This window comes from Rhinopithecus roxellana, chromosome 6 (assembly GCF_007565055.1).
Source record: "Rhinopithecus roxellana isolate Shanxi Qingling chromosome 6, ASM756505v1, whole genome shotgun sequence".
Lineage (NCBI taxonomy): Eukaryota > Metazoa > Chordata > Mammalia > Primates > Cercopithecidae > Rhinopithecus > Rhinopithecus roxellana.
The window spans coordinates 61,544,340-61,557,156 of NC_044554.1; positions in this window are offsets into that span (position 1 = coordinate 61,544,340).

Here is a 12,817-nt window from a genome sequence, read left to right on the forward strand (position 1 = left end):
TCTATACAACAAATATTATTCAGTGACAGGAAGAAAGTCCTATCAATCCATGAAAATATTTGAAAGAAATTTAAATGTGTATTGCTAAGTGAAGCCAGTCTGAAAGGGATACATACTGTATGATTCCAACTATATGACATTCTGGAAAATGAAATACTATATAGACATTAAAAAGGTCAGTGGTTGCCAGGGATTCTGGGTAGGGGAGGGATTAGCAGGTGAAGCACAGGAGATTTTTAGAGCAGCAATAGGATTCTGTATACTATAATTATGGATATATGACATGCATTTGTTGGGACTCACAGAATTGCATAATGCAAATAGTGAACCTCTATGTAAACTATGAACTCTAGTTAATAATAATATATCAGTATTGGTTTATTAATTGTGACAAATATACTATACTAATGTATGATGTTAATAATAAGGTATATGTCAGTAGGGGAGATACAAGGAAATGCTGAACTATCTGCTCAATTCTTCTGTAAACCTTTTTTTTTTTAAGACAAAATCATGCTGTTATGCATGTTAGAGTGCAAATGCAGCAGCATGATCATAACTCACTAAAACTCCTGGTCTCAAGCAATCTTCCTGCCTCACCCTCCTGAATACCTAGGGCTACAGGCACATGCCACCACACCCAGCTAATTTTCTTTCTGTATTTTGTAGAGATGGGTCTTGCTGTTTTGCCCAGACTGGTCTTAATCTCCTGGCCTCAAGGGATCCTCCCACCTCAGCTTCCCAAGGCACTGGAATTATAGGCATGAGCCAGTGTGTCTGGCCCTTCTGTAAATCTAAAACTGTGCTAAAAAATAAACTTCATTAATTTAAAAAAAAAAAAAACTTGATGGTTTAAAATAACAATGGTTTCTTTCTTGATCACACTTCATGTTCACGCCGGAATTGGCTGCTTTTTCCTTATTCAGAAAACTGGTACAGACTTATTCAGGGGCAGTCTGGTTGATGAAAATCTCATCTTGAATATCACCAGTCTTCATGAAAGAGTGGAGAAATCATTCAATTGTTCTTAAATATGATGTACCAGAGGAGGCACATTGCTTCTGCTCACATTTCGTTACGAGTAAGTCATCCAGCCACACCTAGCTTTAAGAGTGGTGGGAATGCAATTTTATCATGTCCCTAGAAAAAGAAAAATCCAAATTCTAGTCATTAGTCCTAATGACTACCACCCCTTTTTTCCTAGTTCCTTCTCCTGATCCAACGTTATCACCAGGACACTTGTGCACAGGACACTTTTGTGCCAGCACACAGAAAAACATTCTGGCTGCTCAGAGGCAGAGGCTCTCCAAGCCCACTGATCCCTGCTAGGGTCATTGATACATCTCAAGCAAGCTCCACCTGCTTAATTGCTTCTTCACTTTGAAAAACCTAGTGGTTTTATGAAGTTCTTCCTTGGCTTCATACCCTCAGTATTAATTTACAAGAGGGAAAAAGTCCAAAGAGAAACAGAAGAAACATTGGGAAAAGTATGCTTCAAAAATCCTTTGTAGGTAAGAAGATCAAGGACCTCCGTACCAGCTTTCACTCCATTGAGTGTTGCTCAGCAAGGGGCTTGACCTATCTCTTCACCTACCACCACAAAGGCCGATGGCAGGCTACAAAGGACACATCCATTGTAAAGAATTATAAAGTCTTGTTCTGTTCACAGTGGCCAAGAATACCTTGAGCATTCTAAAGCTGAGATGAGTGGAAGCAAAGTGTTAATAGGACTACTTGATTTGCATGTGACAAATTTAACTCAAACCAGCTTAAGCACAAAGACAACGATCTGGTCTGTGTAACCAAGAATTCCTGTCCAGATTCAGGAATTAATTTGAACAATATCATTAGATCTCTCTCTCTCTCTCTCTCTCTCTCTCTCTCTCTCTCTCTCTCTCTCTCTCTCTCTCTTTTGCTTTTCTGAGTTGATTTTATTCTCAGGCAATTTTCTCCCACATGCTAAAAAATTGGCTTAGGGAGCAATATGGTTTGGCTGTGTCCCCACCCAAATCTCATCTTCAATTGTAGTTCCCATAATCCCCATGGGTCGTGGGAGGGACCCAGTGGAAGGTAATTGAATCATGCCGGCAGGTTTTTCCCATGCTGAATAAAGGGCAGTTCCCTTGCACATGCTCTCTTGCCTGCTGCCATGTAAAACGTGTTCCTGTTCTTCCTTCACCTTCCACCATGATTGGGAGGCCTTCCCAGCCATGTGAAACTGCGAGTCCACTAAACCTCTTTTTCTTTATAAATTATCCAGTCTCAGGTATTTCTTGAGAGCAGTATGAAAATGGACTAATACAGGTAGTTAAATCTATCCCAAACTTTCAGAAAGTTAGCTCTTTCAGGAAGAGACAGACAGAGACAGAAGTACAGAGAGAGAAAGAAAACCTCTGCCACTGGTCCCAGCAAAGTCCTGGAAGAATGCTGAGGATTCTAGTTGATCAATCCCAGGTTACATAGGCCTCCTTGAACCAATTGCATGATCACTGTAACTCTGTCCCATAGGATCAATATGGAATAGACTTCTTGTTGGAAAAAGATGTTTATGTTTCCAGAGAAAAAGAGGAGAGGAGAGCTACAACTACCAGAGCCAACCACAGTAAGGGGACAGAATCAAGCAAGCACACAAGCATGTGCAAGCACGTACATACCCACATTCAGGTAGCCCTTCCATCATCAGACTGCCCATCTTAGAAACAGGTTATGGTTCCAGGACTGTCTAAGGCTGAAGACGATAGAACCGCTCCTCCAGAGCTATAGCCCTGCTGCCGTCCTCCACGAAGATGGAACTTGCCTGTGCATGCTCTTCCAGGGTCTCCTTGGTTGAACATCTCCCTTAGTAATTTGCATACCCACCTTGTGCCCCACAAGAGCCTGTGGTTATCTTGAGGAAAATAATGGTTTCTGTTTTTCTTTGCATTCCATCACGTGGTCCAGGGATAGTCATTCACCCAGTATTGAATGAATGTCTGTATCTCTGGATGCATAAATGGACAGAATAAAGAGCTTCTAAGAAAGTAGAATATATAGTCCCTGACTCTGGGATCTTTTCACTTTGTCAAGGACAATCAGAATACCTCTTAACACAACAGAACAGATTTAAATAAAAGCCACAAGAATAAATTAACTACATAAGATTTGAATCAGATAATGATCAGAGGATGCCAAGTAAAAGTGTAAACAAAGTCAGGCTCCCACAGTTGTCAAGTGCACTTAGAGACAGCTTTTGCTTCTTATTATTTGTGCTCAAATCTTATTCATGTCAGTAATGTGATTCTCAAATGGGAGGGACACATGGTGAATGCAGAGAGCAGCTTAAATTGGAAGGGCCCATGGTGCTTTGATTAGTACAGAGGAACAAACCGTAGGGCTCTGATTCCTGCCCAGGCCTGGAAAAGTCTACCCCTCTTTCCTGACCACCAGTATCCCATTAATCCCAACTGTCCTCCATCTGGGAGTAGGTAATTTCTCCATTTGCAAAGAGTAAGAGTCCTTCCCATCCTTCCTCCTCTGACATATGCAGACTACACATTAGCATGGTAATGTCTCATGCCATTAGTGAGTAACGTGCTGAATAATTAGGCTATGAAAATCTAACAGCAGGGATTTTTGTTTTATTAGCAATTTTCCATCCTATTGTGTTAATTTCATCTCATGTCAGCCGGCTTTCTAAGTAAACAATGATCACAGGCAGACATCAGTTCCCAGCACATTGTGCTGCTGTGGGTGACTTCACAGACCAGAAAATGGCTTAAGTTGTCTTTTGTCTTGCAGTCTCTGCCTTCTGTTGGTGTCACAAGATCTCTAGTCCCTGGTTTCTTATGACCCTAGAATATTCATTTCCTCTTTGTGTGTGTCTTTCTCTGCTTGTCTGTTCTCAATCTATCTCAATGTCCTTCTTGCTCATCTTTGTTTTTCTTCTCCCTCTTTTATGCCTTCTCCTCTCCAATACCTCTGTGTGTCTAACTGTAATGACATTGCACTTTTCAAAACCATTTTCTTTTCAAATAATTTTCACATCCATCTTGCATCTTCTGCCCCCACTTCATTTTTCCATATACCTTCTTTAATGTCTCTCACTTTCCTCCCCAATTCAACTGCTTTTCCTTCCACTTGACTGTCTTCTCACCATTCCTTCCTTCACCTCCTGTACTCTTCATTTGGCCTAGCTCCTGGAGTGCTATCTTTCAACCCCTCACCACCCTCCATCCCCCATCCCTCCATACACACACACACAACTCATTTTCTCCTACCTGCTCACCAAGATTCCTGGCTGACAGATGATTAATATTGGGCCCAGGCATGCTGGAAAGTTTAATGCTTTTTCTGTGATATCCCCACAGTCATCAAACATCGGCAAGTTTTTCCCAGAGCTGAGAAAAAGTTCTGTTACTTAATACGTTGCTGTTGTCCAAGTTACAAAAGCACCTGCCAAGTCCCTAAGACAGATCATGGAGAAAGGTATTGGCAGCATTTACCTGGGTCACCACATGGACAGAGCTGATGAAGAAGGGTCATCCTTAATCAAAAGCTCCTCTTTCATTCTGTTCCTTTCTGTCTGACTCCAGGAGAGTAGGAACCTGGATTCCCCCAAGACAGGATCATGTTTACTGACTCTATCCAAATATCCAGGCCAAAGAACTAGAACAATGAGGTAATATCTCCTTCAAAAAAAGATATAGCTAAATGCCAATAACTCAAGCACTCAAACTATGCATCCACAGAAGACCAATGACCCAACAGGCTGCTGTCTGGGGCAGCAGTTTGGGACAAGCCAAAGCAATGTATAATATTTATAATTAACCCACAAAATGTAACATAGTTGCCCTTCCTGCTAAGGGGCATAAATATTGTCCCTTTGATTTCATTCACCCTTGCCTCCTCATCACTCAGCCACATTTCCCCACCCCTCCTCTATAATGCTCAACATGTACATGGCTATTTGATGTCTCAAAAAATCAACTGGCTTAATAAATGAGATTTTAGCCGGGCGCCGTGGCTCAAGCTTGTAATCCCAGCACTTTGGGAGGCCGAGATGGGCGGATCATGAGGTCAGGAGATCGAGACCATCCTGGCTAACACGGTGAAACCCCATCTCTACTAAAAAAATACAAAAAAAAAAAAAAAAAACTAGCCGGGCGAGGTGACAGGCGCCTGTAGTCCCAGCTACTCAGGAGGCTGAGGCAGGAGAATGGTGTAAACCCACGAGGCGGAGGTTGCAGTGAGCTGAGATCTGGCCACTGCACTCCAGCCTGGGCGACACAGCGAGACTCCGTCTCAAAAAAAAAAAAAAATTTTTTTAAAAAATGAGATTTTAGCCCTACAAAGATTGTCATGACTCAGATGAAAAAGAGGGCCAGAAGAGGATACAAGAAGCTTTTGAAAAGCACCAAGACCCAAAAGGATCTGAGATATTTGCAAATCTGTCCTGTACCCACAATTGTGCAGCAGTGAGAATTACAAAAGAAATGGAAAATAATTTCCATGATCTCAAGAAAATGTTGATTAGACAAGAAAATAGGATTAACTCTTAGATTCTGTGAAATAAGCTACACATATAGCACAGGCATTTTAAAAGAGATAGCTAATGTAGCTCCATGAAATCAAAGGTGATTTAAGACAGATTTTGAACATTCCTTTGTAGAGAAATAAAGCAATCAAAGCACAAATGTGGAAATGTGAATGGCCTGGAATCACAGAAAAGGCAGCTTTGCTGCTATGAGCAATGGAAACTACTCCACTGATGGGCACTTCCAGCTGCTGTCCCAGCACAGCGACCTCACCAGCATCACGCCAGGACTGAACCACTGAAACCATTATGTTTAGTGCACAGTGAACCAATCTTAGAATAAGAAATGGGCAAGGCAATCTCACTTCTGCCACACCTTCTTCCTCTCAGCTCTCATCGCCTGTCCATATCCCGCATCAGACATACAGACAACTCCCCATACCGACTGCTGCACTAGCGAGAATCACCTCGCACAGACGCGTTCACCCTGCATTCAGCACATCAGCATTCAGCACCACGGCCAGCACCACGGCCAGCGCCTGAGGCAGCAGAAGGGAGCGAAACCCAGAAGGGGCAGCAGAAAATATAATCACTCTCTCAGCCATTTCTTTCTCTTGTTTCTGAAGCTCCTTCCCTCTGGGTCCATGCAGGGCTACTGCATCTAGGTATCCATAAAAATTGATTGTGTTGTACTAACATATTCTCTGATTAACTGGTAGGAGAAGAAAAGGGAAAGCACCCCTCCCCTCCCCTACATATGTGCATAGATCCCTCCCTCTCTAAGAAGCTGGCTGCCTTTGACAAATACTGGAAACTCCTTCCCACCTCCTGCCTTTTAATGACTAAGAGAGCAAGACCTGTAGTCAAGCTGTCTTCTCTAAGCTCGACCACATGGTAGCTGTGTAACCTTACTTAGGCAAGTCACCTGCAAAATGAAGATAAAAATAGTACCTATCTCATTGGCTTTACTGTTATTATTGTTCATGATCAGTGCTATCATCTGGCGACACTGGTCACCTTGCTGTTGCTTGAACATACTCCTGCCTCAAAGTCTTTGCGTTCACTATTTCCTATGCTTAGAACCTTTCTCCAAAAGAGCCATGTGGCTTGCTCCCTCACTTTCTTCCAACTATCGGTGAGACTTTTCCTGGTTATACCCTATAGTACCTCTCTCTCCACCACTCCCTATGTCCCATTCCTGCTTTATTTCCATTCCTAAAATGTATTACTTTCTGATGTACTAAATATTATTTTTATGTTTGTGTTTTCTCTATCCCCTTTTAGAATGTAAGCTCCATGAAGGCATGAATTACATTATGTTCACTTGTATCCCTCATGCCATTAAACAGTACCTGGCATGTAACAGGTGTTCAAAAACACTGGGTGAATGCAGTGTTATTATTATTATCAAAATGATTATTCAAGGATGATTTTCTCTATTTTATACAGGAGCAAACTGAAACATTTTAAAAATGTGGCCCACCTATAAAGTGCAACCAGAAAATAATGAATTGAGAGCCAACCTTTCAATCTATTCCACCAGAGCAGCCCATAAGCTAATGAAGTATTCAAGATGCAGTTTGAGAGAAGTTCCCCATACCTTGAAGAGAGCCCTTGGGTAACCATTTTCAATCTCCTCCATCCCTCCCCAGAGCCCAGCCCAGGACCCTGTGGAGACTGCTGAAGGTTGGCAAAGCTCTAAGTCTTCCCTGGTCCAATGTACATCCCAGAAGGATCCAACTCCCATGGGTCTACCTGGCTTCAGGCCTCTGACATGGGGACTTGGTGAAAGCTAGGCAGCACTCAGCACTGAGAAGGCCATGCCACCAGTGTTCTGATACATCAGGGTTCATCTCAGCTTCTTCTCCTCCCAATAGAGTCTCATGCTCAGGCTCATGCTCTTCCATCAGCCAGGAGGTTAGCAAGGTGAAGGGCACAGGGCAGGGATCATTCTGAATCTCTTGCAAAAAGAGTTTGCTTCCAAAGTGGCCAAAGTCCCCAGTGGAATTTGCTGATGAAGTCCTTGCCTTAGAGTCAGGATTGAGGGAGGAGATGACCCCGATCCCAGGATGAGGTCGCATGAAAACCTCCTGCACCACGACTGTGCTAATGAAGAAGGGCCCCACTGGGGGACAGGAAATTCCAGATTTGTGCTGGTAAAGCCCACCTGAACAGTTATTTTTTTTCCCAACACTGAGGCTTGCGGGTGAAATAAGAACACCCGAGACAAGACAGGTAAAGGAATAAATGAGAGATAGGAAACTCTGGTTCTGCTACAAGAAGGCTATTGAAACCAAGCTCAATTCCATAAAAGTGAGTCCTGTGAGAAACAGGAAGACAGAGTCACAAACCAAGTCACTATGCGTTAATGAAGAAGTCAAAGGAGAACTTCTACAACTCAAAAGTCACAGGCTCCACATCACACAAAAGAATGGCACACTGCAATTTGTACAGCACCAACCAGACAGCTTGTTAAAAATGCAGAATCCCTGAGCTCCACCCCATACCTGCTGAATCAGGATCTCTGGGGCTAGGCCCAGGAATAGGCATTTTAACATCCTGCCCAAACAAGTTTTGTACACGCTGAGTTTTGTTTGTTTGTGGTGGTGGTGGTGGTGGTGGTGGTGGTGGTGGTGGTGGTGGTGGTGGTGGTGGTGGTGGTGGTTTGAAAGAGAGTTTCACTCTGTCACCCAGGCTAGAGTGCAGTGGCACAATCTTGGCTCACCACAACCTCTGCCCCACCAAGTTCAAGCCATTCTCCTGCCTCAGCCTCCCGAGTAGCTGGGATTACAGGAACACACCACCACACCTGGCTAATTTTTTATATTTTTGGTAGAGATGGGGTTTCACCATGTTGGCCAGGCTGATCTCAAACTCCTGACCTCAAGTGATCCACTCGCCTCAGCCTCCCAAAGTGCTGGGATTACAGGAATGAGCCACCACACCCAGCCCATGCTGAGTTTTGGAAGCATAAATGCATTGCCCTGTTGAGGCACAGCAATTCAAATCACTCCAGCAAACCTTTGTGAGACCTTCCATGTTCTGGACTATCTGATAGTGGCTGGACTTCCTGGCAGTTTGGTTGGGAAGAGGGGGTGACTTGGGTATCCTCTTATCCATACAATGGTCAAACAACAACAAAAACCTTTGGGAAGGCTGCAAAGAGCAGCCGAAAAGCTTCATGGACTGGGGCAAAAGAAGACAGGAGCTGCTGCTTGGTGTAGCAGAGAGGCCTGCAGAGTTAGAAATTGGCAAATTATCTGGCGTTGGCCCTTAGGTCAGACTTGGATCTCATCCTCAGAGAACTAGGGTACACTCAATGTGGCTGATAGGTAGGTGGGAGGGAGAGGCCAGGTCACTCTGGGAGGTTGGTACCAACCTTGTCCCACATCTCAACACATACATCGCTTTCAAATGTATCTCTTTCTTCTTTCCTACTCAGCTATGTAGAGAAGCACAGATGCACAGAAACTCGTGTGTGAAAGGAACTTAAAGGTCAGCCAGCTCAGGCCCCATCCAATATAGTCCTGATGTTTGTCTCTGTTGTCCTTTTCTTTCCTGCTAAGTGTGGGGTCTACCCAGGTCATCCAAATAAGATACACACTTGTTTGCATTACTCAGCAGCAAAAAGGTTGTTGATCCATATTCTAGAGGCAGTAAAATCTGCAGTGAGGACCTGAATCTATCCAATGTCTGGCACCTAAATGGCTGACAGAGCTCCCCCACTTCCCCAGGAAGGACTAAAAGGACTCTGTGGAAGTACAGCTTCCCCCGAAGTTCCTGGGGACACACTGTGTTTCTTTGGATTATTTTGATGTCCTTTAAGTGTGCTTTTAAACTTTGCTTCCCAAAAGGTACTAATACTACAAGTGGAGTCATTTCTGATTTTAGCTCATCACCTTTAGCCACTGTCATGAACCCAAGAGGCCTAAATTCAAGATCCTGTATTGTTAAAAAATTTCAATGAAGAAGCAATGGCTTGAGATTAAGAAACCTGCTTTAGCCATTGTCACTGCCATCTCCCCAGCCTCTGTATGTGAATCTGGAAAATGGGGCAGGTATGGCAGCTCCAAGTTTGTCAATGACAGTACATGAAACCATGCCTTCTCTACCATCAGAGCTCCCAGAAGAGAGTGCAATATGCATGCCAGGTGGTGTTATTAGTGACATACTCAGGTGCTTTCTACAGTTTGTGATTAGTACTAAAGGATAATAGTTAACTGTGTCACCTTCTCAAGACAACACCAAGCAGAAGGTCCTGGCATTAAATGAATGACCTGCTGCTCCCATCTTTATCTGGATTTTCAGCATTTGCACTGACTCACTGATGACAGCAGATAGTGCTCAGAGAGTTTGTTCCAAGAATATTAATTGGCTTCCCTATTCAGTGATGCTCATTTACTCACCCCACTCCCTCTCACTCTTGCTCTTTCGCTTTCTCTCTCTTTGTTGAGTTGACACAGGCAACAACTCCTCAAAAGCTGTTTCCTCAAAGCCACAACAGCAACAGTCAACAGCAGCCTCAAGAGCCTCAGAAGAGGCAGCAGTGTATAGCATCAAGAGCTTTGCTTCCCTTCGTTTCAGGAGGTGAGAGGAGCTACGCCAAGGAATGCAGAGGGACCTGGCTGCTCTAGAATCTCAGCTTTTCTCCAGGAGCCTGGCACTGGGCACAGAGTTACCATGAGCACACACACCAAATAGGGTGGCTTCCAGCTGGCACAGGGAGTCGTACCCTCAGCACTGTTGAGAAGAGCCGAGGAAGGATGGGGCAGAGCCAGCTTCTGGCTAGAACTGAGATGCAGCCATGACAGGAGTAGGGGATTGGAAAGCCATAAGGCAGCACCATGCAATTGGACACAATCTCTAGCAAGGAAATCCATCTGTCCTTGAGACTCAGGGAGGGAGGATGCTTTACTGAAGGTCACAGAAAGGTGGAAAGGAAGGGCCAAATGTTTCCAAAGGACTCAGGCTCTGCTTCAGAGAGTTGAAAAAAGAGCCCATAAATAAAGACAAGATATCAAAGTCAACAGATTTCTTCAGCTCTCTGGGCACTGCCTACCTGAGCTGTACTTCTGGACAAAGCACTCAATCAATGTTACGGTATATTATAATATTATAGTATATAATATTTGGATACTGCATTAAGATTTGGAAAAAGCCTCTGGAAAATGCTTTAAGTCTTCGTAGTTTTATGCAAGACTGCAGACCCTGCTCCCCACTGATGCATCGCCTCTCAGTGCAAGTCCCACCACCACATCCCTGGGACACAGGGCCCCAGGAGAAGAAGCTCGGCCCCTCCTCCAGCCCAAATCTAGCCAAGGTTCGCCCTTTCCCCTCTCCCAGCAGGCACTCTGTTAAAATGCCTGAGACTCTGGCACCCAGAGCAAGAGGCAGAAAGAGAGCAGTGAAAGCGTCTCCGATAAGCAAGCATAGCAGACAGGGTGAACAGCAAACCCCCTGGAACCAGAGAGCCTGGGTTCAAGAGCTGGCCCCATCTCCTGCTAGCTAGTGATTCTTGGACACAAGACTTAACCTCTGTTCCTCAGCTTCCCTATCCAGAAAACAGAGCTAGTAACAGCAGCACCTATCCTCTGACTGTGTTGAGGGGATTCAGTGACAGAGTTGAAAGAGTCCTTAGTATGGTGCCTGACCCCTAGTGACTATACAGTAAAAAACAGTGCACTAATACCATGGGGAAGGCGTGGTATTTATACAGGACATGTGGGGGACTGTGGTCAAGACAGCTGTTTTGAACTGTAGAAGTTCAAACCCACTCAATACAACTTGGCAAGGACAAGCCCATACTATACAAATTGGCTAATTTCCTGCAAAGAAATACCCCGGTGTGTAGAGAACAGGAATTCTTACACACTGTTGGTACAAATGTAAATTTGTATAACCATTATGGAAAACAGTATGGAGGTTCCTCAAAAAGCTAAAACAGAACTACCATAAGATCCAGCAATCCCACTACTGATATATATCCCAAGGAAAGAAAATCAGTAGACCAAAGAGACATCTACAGCCCCATGTTTACTGCCACTCTAGTCACAATAGCCAAGATACAGAATCAGCCTAAGTGTCCATCAGCAGATTAATGGATAAAGAAAATATGGTATATATCTACAAATAGACTATTATTCAGCTATCAAAAAACCATGAAATCTTGTCATTTGCAGCAACATGGATGAGCCCAGAGTACATTGTTGGTGAAATAAACCAAGCACAGAAAGATAAACACTCCATGTTCTCACTCATGTAAAACTAAAAAAAAAAAAAAAAAAAAAAAAAAAAAGCTGATCTCATAGCAGAGAGTAAAAGAGAGTTTACCAGATGCTGAGAAAGGTAAGGAGGAGGGGCGGATAGGAAGAAGTTGGTTATAGGATACAAAATGACCACTAGATGGGAGGAATAAGTTCTAGTGTTCCATACCACTGTAGAGGGACCACAGTTAACAATAATTCATTGGATAGTGTCACATAAAGATGAGGCTTTTGAATGTGCCCAACACAGAGAAATTATCAATGTTTAAGATGATGGATATGCTAATTACCCTGATTTAATCATTCCACATTATATGTATCCAAACATTACTATGCACCCCATAAATATATGCAATGACTATGTGTCAATTTTTACTTCAATAATTTTTGAGGTACAAGTGGTTTGTTGTTACATAGATAAGTTCTCTAGTGGTGATTTCTGAGATTTTGGTGCACCCATCACCCCAGCAGTGTACTCTGTATACCCAGTAGGTAGTCTTTCATCCCTCGCCTTCCTCCCATCCTTCCCTGTGAGTCACTAAAGTCCATTATATTATTTTTATGCCTCTGCATCCTCATAGCTTAGCTCCCACTTATAAGTGAGAATATATGACACTTACTTTTCCATTCCTGAGTTGCTTCACTTAGAATAATGGCCTCCAACTCCATCCAAGTTGCTGCAAAGGTCATTATTTCATTCCGTTTAATGGTTGAGTAGTTAGTACTCTATGGTGTGTATATATACCACATTTTCTTTATCCACTCATTGGTTGATCTCTCTGATCAACCAAGGAGTGAGATAAGGTCTCGCTCTGTCACTCAGGCTGGAGTGCAGTGGCGCAATCACAACTCACAGCAGCCTCTACCTTCTGGGCTCAAGCAATCCTCCCACCTCAGTCTCCCAAATAGTTGGGAACACAGGTGCATGCCACCATACCTAGTTAATTTTTCTTATTTTTTGTAAAGATGATGTCTCACCATGTTCTCCAGGCTGGAAAAATGTTTTTCAGGCTGGGCACAGTAGCTCACACCTGTAATCCCA